Source organism: Gorilla gorilla, chromosome 4 (assembly GCF_029281585.2).
Source record: "Gorilla gorilla gorilla isolate KB3781 chromosome 4, NHGRI_mGorGor1-v2.1_pri, whole genome shotgun sequence".
In the NCBI taxonomy this organism is placed as follows: Eukaryota; Metazoa; Chordata; class Mammalia; order Primates; family Hominidae; genus Gorilla; species Gorilla gorilla.
In genome coordinates, this window is record NC_073228.2 from 107,451,725 (window position 1) to 107,472,016 (window position 20,292).

Genomic DNA, 20,292 nt, shown 5'->3' on the forward strand with positions numbered 1-20,292 from the left:
GCCCTACCCTGGAGACTCAGCTTAGAGAGAAGTTGAGGAGAACAGTCTTTTCCCTATTCTCAGTTATTTGCAGGTCCTGGTGCTCAGCAAACAGCCAGCTGTATAATGAGATGACCGAAAGATGTTTACCTGCTTTCACAAAGGAAAGCGGAAGGGAAAGGAGAAAATGCCAGTGCTTTACAAATTCTCTCCTTTGATTTACTCTTCATGGATGCCCCCTCTCTTCTCTAATAGGCTCTTTATATATTTTTTGGTGGTAATATTTTGGTGTCATTGGAAATTCCTAATGACATATAAGTGGCAGAGAGATTCCTTTTCCACTTTATCTCTCTACATTATCCTTCAGTGGATGTGGATCATTTAGAAGTGTGCTTTAAAGAGTGATTTTTTCCATCCTGTTTAGGCAAAACAACACATATATATATGTTATGATAAATGAAATATATCCTACTATAAGGTGCCAAGGAAAGATGACAGGAGAGAAAAAAATCTAGGCTAATCAAATAGAAACAATGGCTACAAATTTTTGAATACCTATTAGATTTAATATATGTAATATATTATATAAATATTCCATCCCACAACCCAGAAATGAAGTCATTGTTTTGCCTATTTAACTGATGTGGAAACCAAATCTTTTTGAATCTTTTTAAGCCTATTTGAATTTGAATTTTAATCTTTTTAAGCCTATTTTTTTCCATCTTTTATTTATATTTTCTGGGTTTAGGACCCATAGAGTTTACCAGAGAGCTAGGTTGTTAGTATTATTATTGAATATGTTTTGTGAATTATTGTCTATTATTTCCTTAAAAACTAGTGTGACTTTTAGAACATAAAGAATATCATCGCTGCAACTTACCCGGAAATATGCAAGAGCATGAACGATTTTCCCTGTAATGTAGCAGGCACAGCCTTTGGAATTTGTGAAAAGAGAAGCAAAATAAGCATTTCAAGTAATTACTTTTATGAAGTGGTGCTCTCCAGTTGCCATCTGCCTAGCAACACCTGCTCAGTTCAAGGGTTAACGCACATGAAGCATTTCTTACTCTTTTCAGTCCTTCATTGCTTTGTAACTGACCAATCTCTCCTTTGACTTTACCTTTCCATTCTTATCACTTTATTTCATCCTTGTTTTTGTTTAGTTAAGCTTACTCCTAACACACACATACACAGGTGCTAGATTCAATGGCTCCTCCAGGGCAGATACAGGGTCTCATTTGCATTTTTCTCTCCAAAGTCAAGCCCAGTTCCTGGCATGAAGTAGACAATTACTGAATATTTATTTGAAGAGAATAATGAGTACTTTAGATTGTGATGTGGTTAATTTCTCCCAAACTTCACCTTCATTCAAGTCAAATATTCAGGACAGGTTTCTCTTTGTGATTTATATAATTCCTCATTAAGCTTTGGTGATTGACTTGGCGTCTTCCAAAACCCCAAGTTTCTAAATTCCTTCCTTTACACATTTTCTCCCGCCCCCAAACCCTTTCATATAAATCCACATATAATTCATGTGCCCTACACAACGAGGTGGCAAAGGATCTATGACTATTGTTTTAAACTTTAAAATCCCCTCTGAAAAACCTTGATGTTAATATCAGCATGTTTTAAACGGTTCCATACTTTTACTTTTCCTGTTCCCATTCCGCTGCAGCTACTTTGAACCCATTAAGACTTGGAAGAAAGTTTTTGGTTGCTTCATGACAGATGGTTTGTGTTGGTTATGTTCAACATTTTAAATATAATTTGAGGAAGAGAGAAGTTTAGATTGGACGTAGACATGCCTTTAACTTTACATGCTTACAGGCTACCTTCCAAAGTTCTGAGGTACAGTCATTATCCTAGTCTATAGTGTAAAACTATTTGTGTTACCGGTCTCAGAATTCTGAATTTCATGCTGTGAAATATGGGGGTTCCATTTTGTAACACTCCCTTTCTAGAACCTACTCTTTATTTTCAAAGAGAACAAGGGTTGTAGCGGAAGAAAAGAATGAGGATAATAATGGCTCCATTTTTACAAGCACCCTGTCAGGTTTTTGTGATGTAACCTCTGTAAATTTAAGTAAAGGCAGGTGAGAAAGACCCAGGGGCTCCAGCCACACAAGGCTGCCCTACATGTACCTACTGTTCTATCTAACCCTAACTCTCTCCTAGTCTTTTAAAGGAGAAAAGAAAAGGACATGAATAGTTCCTGTCTGTTGTACTGCAGACTGGATAGAATATATCAAAGAGGAAATTATACGTCTGGGATTTGGAAAACATTCATTATAGCTGATCATAGAACAAATTGACATGGACTGGTGCAATGTGCTGGCCTTACAGTAGATTTAAATATATAGAACAAAGACAAGGACAAGCAGTAGCGTGACCTTGATTTCCAGTCAATTTCTTTAAATATCCTTTTAAGATTTTTACATTTCAGGCTTAAAAAAAAAGATACTAACTGAGCTCCTTCTTGAAAAAGAAACTATGTTAAAGGTTACATTGTATAAAAAGGTACCTTAAAGGCATTTACAGTTTATTGGGGGAGGAGGTGTCAAAGAAATGTACCAAATTATAATACAATGTAACATTTAATAACAACCATCCTATATTGAGTAATTGCCCTGTGCTTCAAATGATTATGATTACTTTATTAATAGGACCACCTTTGACCTTCATAACCACCCTATTATTATCTGCATTTTACAAATAAGGAAACTGAGGTATAGGGAGGTTAGGCAACTTGCCCAAGACCACACAGCTAGTGAATAGTGGAGTAAAATTCATACCCAGACAGTTTGGCTGCTGAGCATATATGCTACACAATCCTGCTTTTTACACAATAATAAGAGAAGATGTAAAGTGGTATGTGTTAAATGAATGCACATTCCAGAGATAGAAAAATGATGGATTGGGATAAATCTGTTTCTTAGGGGTTTGGACCACTGCCTGCTTGCCTTCATATTGTTTAGAAAAGCTGCTTTTTTGTTGTTGTTTTAATTTTTATTAGTTGCCAGTACTTAAAAACTGATTTTTACATTGACATCCAGATTTGTGCTTCAATTGACAATTCAGATTTGGATATCCTTTGCCCACATTCTTAGGAGAAAACACTGTCTACAGCTGAGTAGATTCTGTTCACTTTAGAATTGGCATAGCTTTTCAGTTTGCCACAGTCCCCACCACTCCCTCTTGTTTCCCACACAAGCATTGAGTGTCAGCTGCCATTTATCATACTGCTTCCCTAGTTTTTTACTCTTGTGGTAGCGGTAGGGAGAAAAATGATCTCTTATACTCATGTCTATATCAAGTGTGAGAAAAATGAGAAATATATGTAGATACTAGGCATTTACACTTACTTACTCAAATTTTCTGCCAGGTTTGTAAACATGAGGTTGTATACAATGCAGGCTGTAGTACAAGGCACACTTGGACAGGAAAACTCTGCTGAAAAATGAATTTTCTTGGGTTTCAGAGAGCAGATGGATTTTGTAGGCAGGAAGAGGCAGGGTGAGGTATTTTAGGGAAGGTAGGAAGGTTAAATGGGAAAAAATCCAGCTGCAGTTTTTACAGATAACAGGTTCAGTAGCAAAATAAGCATTACCAGTTTTCAACAAGAGTAATTTGTGATGGTTTTGGTGACTTCTGAGGTTGAAATGCAAGGAATGCTCAAACAATTCTAAGAATATTTTAACGGAAGGACCAATCATGTCTTCTTTTTCTTCTCTGTCCCTTGTCTTCAAGACAGACACAAAGATGCATACAGATGCACACAGACGTACTGAGAAATACACACCAACACACATGAACAGCCACATACACAGTTTTCTTTTTTCTTTGAATTGTTTAATGGATTTAGGGGACAGGGTGAGATGTAAGATTGATACAATTACAACTGTAACTGAATTGCCAGACCGTAATTATCAGAAGATTTGGGTAACAGCATTAGAGAGCTTATTTTCCTTCAAGTAGACACTTATGGATCCACTGGGTCACAGATGCAATAAGGATTAACGGATGGGCCAGTGATGGCTTAAAGATAGAATGGACAGATGACCACATCCATGTGATTGCCAGCCATTTAATGGTTTGGCTTTCCAAATCCCAGGCAAGGCCTTCTGTTGTCCTTTTATCTCCACTAGCCTTGAGTGCAGCCTCCTCTAACCCTTTCTCCGGATGGAAAAAGTAACGCATTAAAAATGTAGTTTTAAATAGGTTATTAAGTTGGCATCTTTCAGAATAATAGAGAACTGTTTCAGAACTGTGCTTGAATGCATTTGACCACATCATCTTCATATCCAGTGAGCCTCACTGAGTACCAGTTTGCTACACTTCACTGTGCTAAAGGTAGTTCTCAATGCAGTAGTCCATTCCAATTTATCTTATTCCAGGAAAATGAGTATTTTCTAAACCCCAGAGGCACAATTTCCCTTCTTATATATTCAGTCTTGAAAGCATCACATTTAAACAAAAAACAAACCTTTAAGTACCCTCCTGATTCTTCCATATGCCTATATTTAAAAGATTACATATCCGAGTAAAATAATTCATGGTAACTGTGCAAATTCTTAAGATGTAGCCTGGCTAAGTGACTTCTGTTCAACATAAAATATTTCTTAATAAACTGCTTGAGGCAAAATAGAAATTTCAGAGGTGTTAAGTCTGTTTTCCTCTCTTCTGATGTAACTGTTGATTTCAAACATGTAGATTTGGGATCCATGCACAATGAAATTACTGTCCTGCAGGTGCATAGTAACAAATAAACATAAAAGATGGAAAGTATATGCAAGGGATATGTGAAACCAAGTGTTAACCAGCCTTTAGAACTGAGAAAAGACTCCCTAGTATTTGGTGCAGTAGAAAGGATCTAGATATTTTGGGGTTTTATCCCGCAGCTGCTAATTTTAGTCCGTAAGGTACTCTCTCCTCTCCTTTCCTCTCTCTCTCCCTCCATCCCACCCTCCTTTCTTCCTTTAGTCTACCCTGTCTTTCCTTTGTAAATTGAGTACCTACTGTGTGCCAGTTACTATACAAGCTGCTGCGAATACGAACACCCTTACATTGGTTTGTTAGGGCTGCTATCATAAAATACCACAGAATGGGGCTTCAACAGAAATTTATTTCTCACAGTACTGGAGGCTATAAGTTAAGATCTAGATGTCAGCAGATTTAGTTGCTCCTGAGGCCTCTCTCCTTCACCTGCAGGTGACTGCGTTCTCCCTGTGTGCTCACATGGCCTTTCCTTTGTACACAGACATCCCTGGTATCTCTTATGAGGACACCAGTCATATTGGATTAGGGCCTACCCTTATGACCTTATATAAGCTTAATTACCACTTTAAAGGTTCTATCTCTAAGTAGTCACATTGTAAGCTATTGGGAGTTAGAACTTCAACATATTAATTTTTTTCAGGGATGGGGGACACAATTCAGTCCATAATACACACTAAGATAAGGCACCTGTCTGAGAGGCTTATGATGTAATCAGGAGGAGGACAGAGAAGTAAACAAAAGTATGAATCACTTTATCAAAAAATGTCACTTTACCTCTCAATTTCTCAGCATTTTTTGTTTGTTTGCTTTTGCTTTTGTTTCCCTTACAAATGGGAGATTGGGTGAATAATATATAGGCTTCCTTACAGCTTTGATAGTCTATGATTCCATGTCTGTGTCTGAAGTTAGGCCTAAAACACAAAGTGAAATAAATACAGAGAATGGGAGGGGAGCCTGCCTGGGCAGCAGGGAGAGCAGCAACAGGAAGGTAACTGTTGTCTCCCCAAGGGGCACCGCTTGACCTCCATCAATCTTCTTCAATTTTCTAAGAATGCTTTTCAGTCCATCCTGTATTTTAGGGGGTTGGTGATTTTTATCAACCAATCACCTATGAACTGTACATTCTGTAAGAATGAACCAAAATTTAACAGATTATCCAAAAATACCCACCACTAAACAAAACACCTCTTCTTGGAATTGGGCAGAAATCATGTTGCCTGAATTTAGGAACTGTTTCCTTGAAAGAATTCCAAAAATATGTACCACCACATCGACGACATAACCCCTGGCCCACATAATATTAAAGGAATACAAAGAAAACCCTTAGTGTTGCATATTCAGTAACAGATACATAGGGCTTATTTTCATAAATTGGGATTCTTCTTTCTGAAAGTGAATTTCCCTTTTTTCTTTTACCTTTTATCCAGTGTGAAGTAATTTAAAAATCCATTAACACATATTGCCATGTTAATTGGATGATATTCTTCAAGGTCAAGAAACTATCAATAGATATTGAATAGTGACTATGAATAAACTCATCACAGTAATTAGATTTGTCAATTAAAATTGGGAACAGCTAACTCTTTATGACTGGATTAAAGGTGGATCACTTTGGAAAAATAATTTTGCTCAAACATAATAGATGAAGATTGGATGATGATCTCAAATACAAGTTTGATCCCATGAATGAAATAAGCTTCTGTTTTTTATATCAACAGATTAAGAAAATCCTGGAAATATGGATACTAATGAATTTTCTCTAAAAATACAAAAAAAATTAAAACAAAGTAAAACTCTAATGTAATATGTATCGATGAGTAATAAGATCTAATACTTGTTAAAAACTTGGTCTATACTGGGCTGTATACTAAAACTTGAAGTGTATTATCTATTTTATTTCTTGTAAAAATTGCGTGAGGTATATAATTATCTTCTCTTTGCAGGTGAAACTTTTCCAAGGTCGCTCTTACTAATAAGTGCTGGAGCTAGATTAAAATTTAGGTCCATCTGACTCCAAGCCTGATGCTCTCTGCACCTTTCCACATGTGCATGACTAGATAAATATTTTAATTAGTATTACTTTGTTCATTATTCTCTCCATGTGATAAGGATTCTGGTGAAGAAAAATGGAACCCTTGTTTCAGTTTTTGTAAATTTGGAAAAGTTATTCTGAAAACCTGACAACATATTTATTGTATATTTCTCCATTTTTAACTTGGAAATTGTACAGTATGTAGATGTGTGTGGACACTGTTTGTACTCGTTTTTGTTGGTGACACAGAGCTATATATTTTTCCACATGTTCGTGTTCTCTCTTTTTAAGGGGTCCAAATTGCAAAGCAATTTTAACATCACTGGTCAGGAAATGCCAGGTGTTTGTTGCATGGAAGCGAGGTGTGATTATCAACTCTTGAAGGTGCCAATCTGATAGATTCACTCAGCAAATAATTATTAAGTGCCTATTATATGCCAAGGCTTGGTCTAGATGCTAGCCATATAGCAGCAGAATCAAAAGACAAAAATCTCTGAACTCAAAGGGGTTATATTCTGGGAGTAGAAAGACAAAATCAGAACATGGTCTCAGATCTGTCTGACTTCAAAGTGCACACTTTACCATTAAACTATTCTGCATTCTCATATCAGCTGAGTCACTTTTTTTTTTAACACAACAAAAAACTGCTCTCGGTGGTGGTTGTAGGGGTTGAGGGGGGCATAGAAGGTATGGTTGATAGCTGGAGTGTAACACTAAGGTTTGCCTTAGTTTATGGAAGTGTCATACCACCTGCTGACACGACATCTGAGAACATGATACACTAGGGAGGGCTCCACACTTTTTGATTGTTGCAGGAAAATGCTTGGAGTATGTGGTATGCCAGATCTCCAAAGGGACTAGCCCCAGAAACTTCTGTCATGAGTGAACTGTTACTGTAAAGAGTAGCTATCAATACTGAAAACCAACTTGAATGCCACCTTTTAATTTATTCAAATGAATATTTTTATTGAACAGTCACTATGTCTTAGGCTCCAAACAATAGATATAAAAGATGAAAAAGAATCTTATCCTCGAATAGTCAAAGTTTAGTGGGAGAAATCACTATAAAATAATTGTAACTCTACTGATAAATACTAGTAGATGTATATATATATGTATTATATATACACACATACATATATATGTTAATGTACATTACCATGTTAGTATGCGCATATATAAACCACTATATAATAAACATAGAGTGAGGATTCCTTATATCTGGGGAGGTCAAGGGAATATTCATAGAGAGAGGTGATATTTGGGCTAAATGATAAAGGATTACTTGTAGTTTTTCAGGAAAAGAATGAGGGTGGGTGGGTAAGGGCTTTCCAGTAAATTAAATGCAAAGCAAAGATTTGGTGACATGACACAATGGGACATCTATAACAAATATTAAATATTTTGACATTGATCGAATATTGACTATAAGGGTAACTGAAAATAAGACTGAAGAGAATACAATGTGTGCTGTGCTGGATCTGAGGGTAAGGAATGTGAACTTGGCTTTTAATCTGATGGTGAGGAATGTGAACTTCTTTCCATGCTCCTCTAATTGAGAAACAGATACTTCAGGGAATATGTGGTTGTTGCTAAGTGGTACAGAGGTCAATATATAAACCCAGCACCTCTCTGTAATACCAACTTTTTCTTGATTACCTTGAAGGAAAAAAGAACACCTGATTTAAAAATAATAATCATGGGGCCGGAAGTGGTGGCTCACACCTGTAATCCCAGCACTTTGGGAGGCCGAGGTGGGAGGATCACAAAGTCAGGAGCTCAAGACCAGCCTGGCCAAGATGGTGAAACCCCATCTCTACTAAAAATACAAAAATTAGCCTGGCGTGGTGGCAGGTGCCTGTAATCCCAGCTACTCAGGAAGCTGAGGCAGAGAATTGCTTGAACCCGGGAGACGGAGGTTGCAGTGAGCCAATATCGTGCCACCGCACGCCAGCCCAGGTGACACAGCGAGACTCTGTTTCAACAAAACAAACAACAACAACAACAAAAAAAAACACTAACCATGGATAAATATGAACAAGAATGCAAAATCCATATGCACTTTTAACTTTCACATCTATTTATTGAAGTGCAATGTACAGAGAGAAAAAAATCAGTGTAGAGATGGTGAATTTATGCTGATGGCAACCAATACTCCATCAAGAAATAGAATATTAACAACACCCGTGAAAACCCCCAGTGTACCTTTCCAGTCTTTCTCTACCTCCTTTCACCAAGAGGAAGCCCTGTCTTGACTTCTAACAGGAGAGGTTAGTTTTGCCTGTTTCTGAACTTTACAGATATGAGTATTCTTTTGTGGCTGGCTTCTGTCACACAACATGTGTGGGAGATTTAACAATACTTTTGTGTGTGATTGTAAACTGTTCATTGTCACGGCTACGTAGTGTTCATTGTGTGAATATACCACATTTTGTTTATTCCTTCTGCTCTTGCTTAGCATTTGGGTAGTTTGCAGTTTTTGACTATTGCAAATAGATGTGATATGACATAAAACTCTGTCTTTTCATGAACATATGTCTAAGATCAAAGTTGCTGTAGGTTTGCATAATATGTTTACCTTTAAAAGATATAACTTTCCAAAGTGGTTCTGTGATTTCCACATATACTAGCAGTGTACAGTATTAGAAGTTTTGTTGCTCTACATTGTTGACAAAATTTTCCATCTTTTTGATTTTAGTCATTCTGATTATGATTTTAATTCATATTTGCCTGGGGAATAATTTTCATGTTTGTGTATTAGTCTGTTTTCATACTGCTATAAATAACTTCCCTGAGACTGGGTAATTTATAAAGGAAAAGAAGTTTAGTTGACTCACAGTTCTGCATGGCTGGGGAGGCCTCAGAAAGCTTACAATCATGGCAGAAGGAGAAGCAGGCAACTTCTTCACAAGGCAGCAGGAGAGAGAGCAGAGCAGGGGAAATCACCACTTATAAAACCATCGGACCTTGTGAGAACTCACTCACTATCATGAGAGCAGCATGGGGGAACTGCCCCTGTGATCCAATCAACTCCCACCTGGTCCCTCCCTTGACATGTAGGGATTACAATTTGAGCTGAGATTTGGGTGGGGACACAGCCAAAGCATATCATTTTTGTTATTTAGATATCCTCTTTGGTTATGTTTATTCATCTTGGGTCCATCTTTTTACTGGGTTTTTTTACTTTTGATTTTTTCTTATTGATTTGTAGTAATTTATTATATATTCTAGATACTAGTTCTTTGCCAAATACGTATATTGCCTATCGGGGGAACCTGCCCCCGATAATTCAATGTAGGTTCTTTTCTATTTCCCTAAGTGTCAGCCGGTCTGAGAAATAAAGGGAAAGAGTACAAAAGAGAGAAATTTTAAAGCTGGGTGTCTGGGGGAGACATCACATGTCGGCAGTTTCCGTGATGCCCCTCAAGCCCCAAAACCAGCAAGTTTTTATTAGTGATTTTCAAAGGGGAGGGAGTGTACAAATAAGGTATGGGTCACAGAGATCACATGCTTCACAAGGCAATAAAGTATCACAAGGCAAATGGGGGCAGAGCACCGGGGCGAAATTAAAATTGCCAATGAAGTTTCAGGCACACATTGTCATTGATAACATCTTATCAGGAGACAGGGTTTGAGAGCAGACAACCAGTCTGACTAAAATTTACTAGGCAGGAATTTCCTCGTCCTAATAGGCCTGGGAGTGCTACGGGAGACCAGGGCTTATTTCATCCCTTATCTGCAACCATATAAGACAGACATTCCCAGAGTGGCCATTTCAGAGGCCTCCCCTGGGAACGCATTCTCTTTCTCAGGGCTGTTCCTTGCTGAGAAAAAGAATTCAGCGATATTTCTCCTATTCGCTTTTGTAAGAAGAGAAATATGGCTCTGTTCTGCTTGGCTCTCAGGCAGTTAGACCTAATGGTTACCTCCCTTGTTCCCTGAACATCGCTGTTATCCTGTTCTTTTTTCGGGGTGCCCAGATTTCATATTGTTCAAACACACATGCTTTACAAACAATTTGTGCAGTTAATGCAATCCATAGGGTCCTGAGGTGGCATACATCCTCAGCTTACGAAGATGATGGCATTAAGAGATTAAAGTAAAGACAGGCGTAGGAAGTCACAAGAGTATTGATTGGGGAAGTGATAAATGTCCATGAAATCTTCACAACTTATATTCAGAGACTGCAGTAAAGACAGGCATAAGAAATTATAAAAGTATTAACTTGGGGAACTAATAAATGTCCATGAAATCTTCACAATTTATGTTCTTCTGCCATGGCTTCAGCCGGTCCCTCTGTTCGGGGTCCCTGACTTCCTGCAACAATTGCCAATTTCTTCTTGCAGACCATGTTGATGTATACATGTTTTTAGCTAATATTTAAGACTTGAATAAAATTTTGTTCACTTTGATCACTTTGGGTTATGCCCAAGTCAAAAGATGAAACCTCACATATATGTTTGTCCACTAACACCTAAATATCCAGGTTCCACATTCCCCAACCCTGTCCTGGCCTGGAATTCCCTATCCTTGATGTTATAAGCAGGAAGATTTGAGAAGCAAGGAACAAGCCTACATCCATAGTATTTGCTAACATATTCCATGGGCTCAGGAATATTATAGAATTTAGGACATAGTGTTATATTTAATAGATATAAGGAGACTAAATTTGTATTTGTAAGAGTCGAGTTGTATGTATAAGTGAAATAAATGCCATATTGTAGGAGAGTTAGGTAGTTCTTATTAACAGGAAAAAGTGGTTTTTAGAAAAATGTGCCCTTTTTATCACTAGGTTCAAGTTATGTTTGTAATTCTGTAGTGACAACATAAATACTGTTATGCTGAGCCTCACCTTGATGGTCATGTAATACTTTGGTACACACCTTCTGATTGTATACACTTTCTTTCTGTTATACTTCCTCACTCTTCTTTATCTTACAGAATGCTGCTATTAATAACAGTTCAAACTCTGGGGGGCTGATTAGTATCAGGAAACAAGAAGTTCAGGGGCAAGGATTCCAGAGCTGCTTGGGCAGCTCAAGGAGGTCATCAGGGACCGAGTTTCTTTCCATCTTCCCGCTCTGGTATCTTTAATGTGTAGGTTTTTGTCCTCATGCTTATTGGATCAGAGTCATAGGATGGCTGCTGAACCTATACAAAAGAATACTGTATGTTTTCCAGGCAGGGAAATGCAAGAGAGAAAAGCCTTTTTCTTAGTAGGCTCTGCGTTTATATTGAAAATCTCTAGGGACTTCTGCCTACTCCTTATGACCTGAACTCTGACATCTGGCCACAACCAGCTTCAAAGGAAGCTGGAAATTGGGATGTTTTTGTTTCTAACTGCTACAGTAGGGAGGGCAAAGACCAAGAGGGCTGTGAAAGGGTTTTGGGGATATAGGCCACAGTGCCTTTACCTTTCTTCCTTTTAAAAATTTTTTTTATAACTTTTAAAAATGTTTCTTATATTTGTAAAAATATAAAAGGTTTGTTAAAGAATATTTTAAAATAGCAAAGAATAACAAATTGTCCATACTTTTAACAACCTAAACAGTCACTATAAATATTTTAGTATGAATTCTTCTAGTCACTTCATAAAACACTATCTAGGTATAGGTGCATGCATTGGTTTGGGAGGTATAACTGCCCTCAGGGTTCTCAGTAGACAGAGGTAGGTAACATACATACACACACAAACACGAAATACAACTGTATTTCTACATCTATCTGTACATTATTAAATCAATGAGTTCATACTATACATATATATACACATACATACATACATATACACACACAGATGGATGGATAGATAGATAGATTTTTTTTTCTGGGGGGGGACAGAGTCTCGCTCTGTCACCCAGGCTGGAGTGCAGTGGTGCGATGTTGGCTCACTGCAAGCTCCGCCTCCTGGGTTCATGCCATTCTCTTGCCTCAGCCTCCCGAGTAGCTGGGACTACAGATAGATAAGATATATTTAATTCGTATCCAACACCATAGGTTCCTTTTAGTTTTTTCTTTTCTATAATTGTTAGTCTTTTCTCTAGAGTGAGAAACCTGGTTCCCTTCATTCTCAACATAATTATTTGATCACTGTCACTGTCTGTAACTAATCTGCCATCTCATCATCTTTCCCTTCCTACCCTCTGGACCTTGTCTTCCTAACTCCTCAGGCTTTAGTATCTTTTATCAGACTGCGCCCTCACATGACATGAACTTCTCTCCCACTGGAGCTCAGACACTTCCTCTAGCTAGGCTGTTCCCGCTGCCCCCACTCCCTTTCTGCTTCTGAGAAGAAGCCCTTTTCACCCATCAATGCCCCAACTTCTCACTGGCCCAACAGACCACCTGTACCCTTATGCTGGCATCTACCTTGCCTGGCCCTATTTGTTAGTTTTTGTACTGAATTATTCAGGAAAGGAAGGGAAAGGTAGAAGAGAAGGATAACAAAAAGGAACTATTTCCTTTCCTATTTTGTGTTTGTTTCTGAATGTTATACATTTTACATTTACTTTAAGTAAATAGGTCAATCTTTTGGGTGACTTATTATATTATTTGAGTTCAAAATGTGGTGTCATATAGAGATTGAAAAATATGTTATTTTTTCTAATTTTTTACATTTAGTTATCTAATCAAATAAATATTAATTTTGCCATTTAATATGAAGGGAAGGTCTAGTCTATTTTGTTCTTATTATGCAATCACATCTTCCTTGTTTTGCTCTTAATTTTATTTCCTGTGGCTCCTCTTATCCCTTTTTGTTCTGTTTTAATCTGCATTTATTTTTCCTCTCTGCACTCCTGTCTCTATGTTCCCTCGAATCCTGCCACCAAAGGTCACAAACTCTGCCAGCTCCTCCCTATGGTGCCCTTTGCTTTCCCCTCTGCCCTCATCTGGATGCTTTCAGACTATTAAAACTCCCATTCCTTGAGTAATTGTCAGCTAGGTTTTAGGCAAGCAGGCTGATGAGTCATTCACAGTCGTGAATGCCGAATAATCACAGATATGGAAGACTCATCCTAAGAAAGGTTCAGCAAAAAGGACCCTCTGATTCTCTAAGATCTTCCAGCCCTAGCGTCCAGTGTGCAGCTGAAATCAGCAGAATTATTTTTTTATTCTTCCTATGAGAGGACTGTCTTGCCATAAGCAGAGAATGACTCCCTACTCCAATAGGCTTTTACCCCTGGAGTACACTGGTCAGAAAAGGCTTCCTATAATATCTAGCTAGGTAAAATATTTCACCTGTAGGAGAGGTAAGTTAAAAGTTTCAGAAGCATCTCAAGACAGCTCCTTCAAGCCTACTTGTTCTTCCACTCCTTGTCCCCAGATGAACAGAGAAATGATTCATTTGAGTGCTGGAAACAGCCATGGATGTGAACTGGTTTACATTAACTTCTCAATATAATACCATGAAAATCACAGTTACTCATTTGATTGCTGCAGGTTTTATATTATGATATCACTTATATTTTCTCAATATAAGATTTTAAAGTTCTATGGCATAGTTATCAGTCCACAACTTTAAATAAGTAGCCATTGAGGGACCAAAGAGATAAAGATGGTGTTTAAAGAATATGCATTGAAAGGACTAAAGGTCAGTGAGCAATTTTCCTTTCCTCTTGATTCCCACGTGAATGCATTGGTGAGGAACTTTGTATTTCTTTTAAGGAGATGCTTGTGTCCTGAGTAAAGTCAGAAAAGGCACTAAAGTAATGCAGTTATAATTAGGAAACAGTTGGGAATGAGGAGGGAGAGAGAACTTATATTTGTGTGCTGAGTGATTTTTGAAAACTATCTTCAAGGTGAAACTAATAAGCTAACTCTTTGCCAATCTTTCTGAAATATACAGTCAGCCTTCGATTATGTAAGGGAGCAATGGTGTGTATAATTAGCTAAGAGAGGAGAGTTCCCTACCCTTTTCTATTAATTTGAGCAAGGAGGGAGTTGATTCCGGTTGCTTAGTAGACAGGAGAGGAGAGGATCTCTTTTCTCTTCAAATCTTCAACACTTCTTCCTTCCTTCTATTCATTTTAAGCTATAATTTTGTTTCACGGAAGAGAAATAATCAGAAAAGAATTTCCTGTCTTTCTGTCTTCGCATCCCTTCAACCCTCTGCATCTGCGTACATACACTCTGCCTTCCTCCTTCACTGTGGAGGAAATGTGTGTCTAGCTATGGCAACACCCTCCACTCACCCACCCTCCAACCCCTACTATTTGCTCTCAAGTCTGTATCCCTCTGGCCTAACCAAGGCCATTACTCCAGCATATCTCTTTTCTCTTGCTTCATCATTTCCTCCTTTTTTTTTTTTTACCAGATCTTTTCAATGAACAAATATATAAGCTTTCTGAACAAATATACAAGCTTTGTCTCATCTTAAAATCAAATTACAACGACAACCCCCCACCCCTGCAAATTTCCCTTTACCACATTTGTCTGCTCTTTTTTAGAATAAAAGTTCCAGGAAGGGCGGTTCTATACATGCTATAGACCATTTGTCCCCTTTTGTCTTTGAACCCACTTGCTGACCTTGAAACAACTCTCATAAAGAATGCTTGACTTTCGCCGGGTGCAGTGGTTCATGCCTGTAATCCCAGCACTTTTGGGAGGCCGAGGTGGGTGGACCACCTGAGGTCCGCCCTGAGGAGTTCCAGACCAGCCTGACCAACATGGAGAAACCCCGTCTCTACTAAAAATACAAAAAGTTAGCCAGGCATGGTGGTGCATGCTTGCAATCCCAGCTACTCGGGAGGCTGAGGCAGGAGAATCGCTTGAACCTGGGAGGCGGAGGTTGCAGTGAGCTGAGATCATGCCATTGCACTCCAGCCCGGGCAACAAGAGCAAAACTCCATCTCAAAAAAAAAAAAGAAAGAAAAGAAAAGAAAAGAATGCGTGGCTTTCATGTGAATAAATGGAATGGTCAATTCTCTGTCTTTGTCTTACTCTACTTCAGTATCATTTCACAGAGTTAAGCATGTCCTCATTCTTCAAAGACTGTTTAACTGATTTCTAGGATGCCACTTCATCTTGGTCGCCTCCATCACTAGAGATTCCCCCTTAGTCTCTCCCCACTCTCCTGACCTTTAAAGTTTAGAGTGCAGTTTCCAATTATTCTTTCATTCGCATGGCGTTAAATACAGTGTGAACTTCTTTGCCTGGAGGCTGTTTACCCATATATAAACAAGCTGGTTTTGGGGTTTTGTTTTGTTTTACGTTTTCTTTCCTTTTTTTTTTTTTTATCTTTGATCAGAGAAGTTTCTGATCAACTATTAGGCTTTCTGTAAGATCTTCCCTGATCAACCTACATAGAAGAGCCTCACCAATCAGTCCCTGTACCCCCAACATTTTTATTTTTCCCCAAGCCCTAATCAACATTTGACTTGCTGTATATTTACTTGCTAAAATTTAGATGAGAATGTAAACTTGCTGAGCTGATGTCAGGGTTTTCACCTTGTTGACTGTTGAATCCTAGGAACCAGAACAGCACCTGGCACATAATAGGTACAGGGTAAATATTTACTGAATGGATGGATGACTGACGGTAAGAGAAATAAATGATTTCTTACCTTGTTTATAAGCTGTAGAGGCTGGAGTAGTGTCATGTTTGGGGAGCAGAATAGGAAGGTGGAAACGGACATATGGGAAGAAAATGGTAGCCAGAGCCCAAGCGCCACCAAGTTGGCACCAAACCAAAGTCTTTGGAAGAGAATTACAGCTCTGTCTGAGTGAGGACAAAGTGATTGATGTAACATAAAGGTGGGTTATAGACTTTTCAAGCATAACAAATCAGAATATCCTCATGTGGAGGTGGATAGCCCCAGAAATTTTTGGTCAGTAGCAAGAAAAACCTGAGATGTGTAAGATAAGAAAAGCTATTTCCAGGACAGACTGACCTTATGAATTCTTAAAGTTTATTTGTCAGAAACTGTAACTTCTTCAATAATATATATGTGTTTAAAAGATGGAGTGTGAATGTTCTTTTCTTAGGAAGTATTTTTGGCTTACAAAAAATGGCAGGAGAAAAAATAACAACATATTATGTATATGAGAATCAGCAGCTGCAGTGCAATGAAAATAAGGCAATGAGTTTTTTAAATTAAAAATATTCTAATTTAAAGTCGCCTGTCTCTTACTATTAAAAAAAGTTCTTTAAGGCAACAAGATACAGCTACACAGAAGCTGAAAATCTGTTTTAATTCTGGCTCTACTGCAAAATTAATGGAATAGCAAGATGGGAATTACTTAGATTCTTATTACTTCAGTTTCTTTATTTGTATATTGAGGATGCTACACTGGAGTAAAGTAAGCAAATATATTTCATCTTGTGTGCCAATGGTGGCTAATTGGTAGGGGCAGCCTAGAGTGCTGTATGGATAAGCATTTGAGGCCACAACTAGGCTCAGCAGAAAAGAGAGTTGAAATTGATTGGTGCTGTCTGCCTTGGGTTTAGGAAAGATGAATGGCAGGGAGTGTGTGCTGTGTCTGTGCTGTTCTGGACTATATGATCTCTAAGGTATTTTTCAGTTCTAAAATTCCGTGATTTAGAATGCCTGGTATGTTAAGTACAGTCTTTCCAATAATGATAATGATAGGATTTTACATGTAAAATGCTAAAAGTTCTTTTTAGTGGATGTTTTTGGAGAATCTAAATATGTTTCATAACGATTTCTTCTAAAGGTAATGGGATTTATATATTATTCAAAATATTTTTATATTGTGTGCTCAGTAAAACATAACTGTGTATTAGCAGCATATAGAAACAATAGGGATATTTTGCCATGAAAAACGCAAATTAGCATCAATGAATATAATTCACAGAAATCAGGTTTTAGTTTAGTTCAAAATAATCTGCAGTTTTCCTCACTGGCTTTGCCTCATAATAAACCCATAAGAAATACTGTTTTAGTATCCAGCATTGAAGCATTTCAACTACAATTTTTTCAAATTACAATAGAAACTTCTAGAATTGGATGGCAGAGAAAGGTTGATCTTCATTTCACTTCTTTGTTAGACAGCTGAACGATGCTAAGTTAACAGAAATGTGGAGGTTTGACATAAATATCTAGAGATATTTAAAGGCAATTCACCTTTCAATATGTAACCTTAATTATAAGGTACAAACAATGTCTGCTTCCATTTGTATTTCTTAGAGCAATTCTTCCCCAGCACCTACCCACAATGTATGCTGTGAAAAAAGGAAATTTGGGGTTCAATATATGGATTAAGATAAATTTTCAAAGACAGTACAAAACATGATAAAATAATGTAACTAGCTGAAAGACAGCATTATGCTTTGAATATTTTTAGTAACAGTAACCTAAGTAATCCCAGGAAAGAAATGTCAGTTTGTGGAAGTAAGTATGTGTTGTTCATGTAAAGATTCAAGTGGATGCTAATACAAATTACTCATCTTCAAACCTGACTGAATTTAGTATATAAGTACTTAAAATTTTTCAGTGGAAATAATTTAAATAGAACTTTGAATAAAAGTGTTCTCAAATACATTATTCCATATGTAATCCTGGATTTATCTGTGGTGTTTAGATAGTCTGAACTCTTTTTCACTAATTTTTTATTTTTAAATATATAATCAAGGGATTTTTTTAAATGGAAAAGGACATTTCGGAGTCATCTAATTCAATCTTCTTGTGTTCCTTTCTTCTCCTTTATAGTTTATGTAATGGCTGTATTCAGCTTGGTTATTTGTTTTTGTTCTTGTTTTCCTATCTGTTTGATCTAAGTCATTATTTTAAAACAAATAAACCAAGTCCCACTTTCTAGATGATGCTTGGTAGGAGCAAAACACATGAAATGAGGTGTCTGTCAAATTAGCTGAACAGTGGTTTTTGGTTTTACACCCTAAACAAATTGTCTGGGTTTAGTCTGAAATGGGTTGATGGTTTTCCTACTCAGACTATTTGAGTTATTGCTTATAGAAAGCTGATTTGATTCACTGTGTTTGTTTTACACACATCTCTCTAATCTCTAACTACTTGCCTCAAGATGACTGACTATGGTATGCAAGTCGCTCTTGCACTGGAGGTTTTGTTTTATAAAACAGTCATCTCCTACTGGCAGGCTCCACATTTTGTTCGTCTTTCTTTTCACACAGCATCTTGGACAGGGCTTTCTACCCTGTAGGCTCATACTTGAGATACAGGTTAAGGGGCTTTGCTATAAATTAGGTCCTCAACTATGTGGTTCTAATATGAATTGCTCTAGAGTCTTAGTTGAATCATGTTGGATATTCTCTTCAGCTCTTTCAAAGCCTTCTCAAGCTTTGACCATTTTTGAAGACCTCATGTTATGGGGACTTCATCTAATATCTGGGATGGTTTTGACAGTTGCAAAATACTCTAATGTTCCAAGGCCATTATTTTCTTTTGCATTTCTTAGATTTACTGCAACTCCAAAATTACTTTTTATTGAGTCTCACTCATGCTTATAGATGAAAATTTCTGAATAAATGGTACATTCAGGAGATTTAGGGAGTTTGACTGCAAATTTCCTGTTGTCAGTGACTACCCAATACAGAGGAAAAATAATTATGGTATTTATGAACACTTAAAAAATGCAGAAGTGAGAATTTTATAGTAACCATAAGGAATTCAAAACTAGATGTAGATAAGCCTCTTCAGTTTACATAGGAAGAAAGTAAATAAAGATTAAGTGAGTTGTACAAGATGTACACTAGTTAGTAACTGAAGGATTACCAGACTCCTATTCCAGTGCTCTTTCAACTCCACTGTCCTGGGAGGTAAATGATAAGCTCCTCAGTTGTTCAGTTCTTTCTCGTCTCTATTCTCACCCTTTCTGCTATCTAGAATAAATCATAAATAATCAGTGTTCTTCCAAACCTTTTCCTAAAACAAAAGAGAAACAGTGAAAGGCTGCTGATCTGGGTGTAGTTAAATGAGAGACACTGGGTACGGTGTGTAATGAGTGGTTAAACATGGAAGACTTCATATATCATGTTTATCTAATGTTTTCAAAGTCTTTTAAAAAAATACTTCACTCAGTTGCCTGGGCATTTACAGCAAAGTCTAACCTTCCTCATAACTATCAACACTACCCTGCAATTGTTTTCTTCCTGATTCTGTTATACAGGAGTGCATTCCAATTTAGGGTACTTTAACTGTCAGAAATATCAGAAAGAGCTTTTGCACTTTAAGCAATCTTCACAAATTCCTGTCCAGTCCACACGGGACGAGCGATTTTGAAGCAATCCTTGTTTTGACTTCCCATTGCCCTTTCACCTGAGATGTAGCTTTTAGCTAATTAGCTCTTTCTGACATTACCATGAGAGTTATACTGTGCTCTACCTAGAGAGGTAGATTGGAGGAGGTCACACAACTCTAGCCTTGCCGGGATCTATTTGTAAAACCCATATTTTGTTTAGATACTTGACATCTAACATGTCAGTTGCTCAAGTGCTCATGTTATCATTGTCGATGAACTGAAACTTACCATTTTAGCTGTGGGTCAGCCTTTTACTTGGTTTTTGCTCT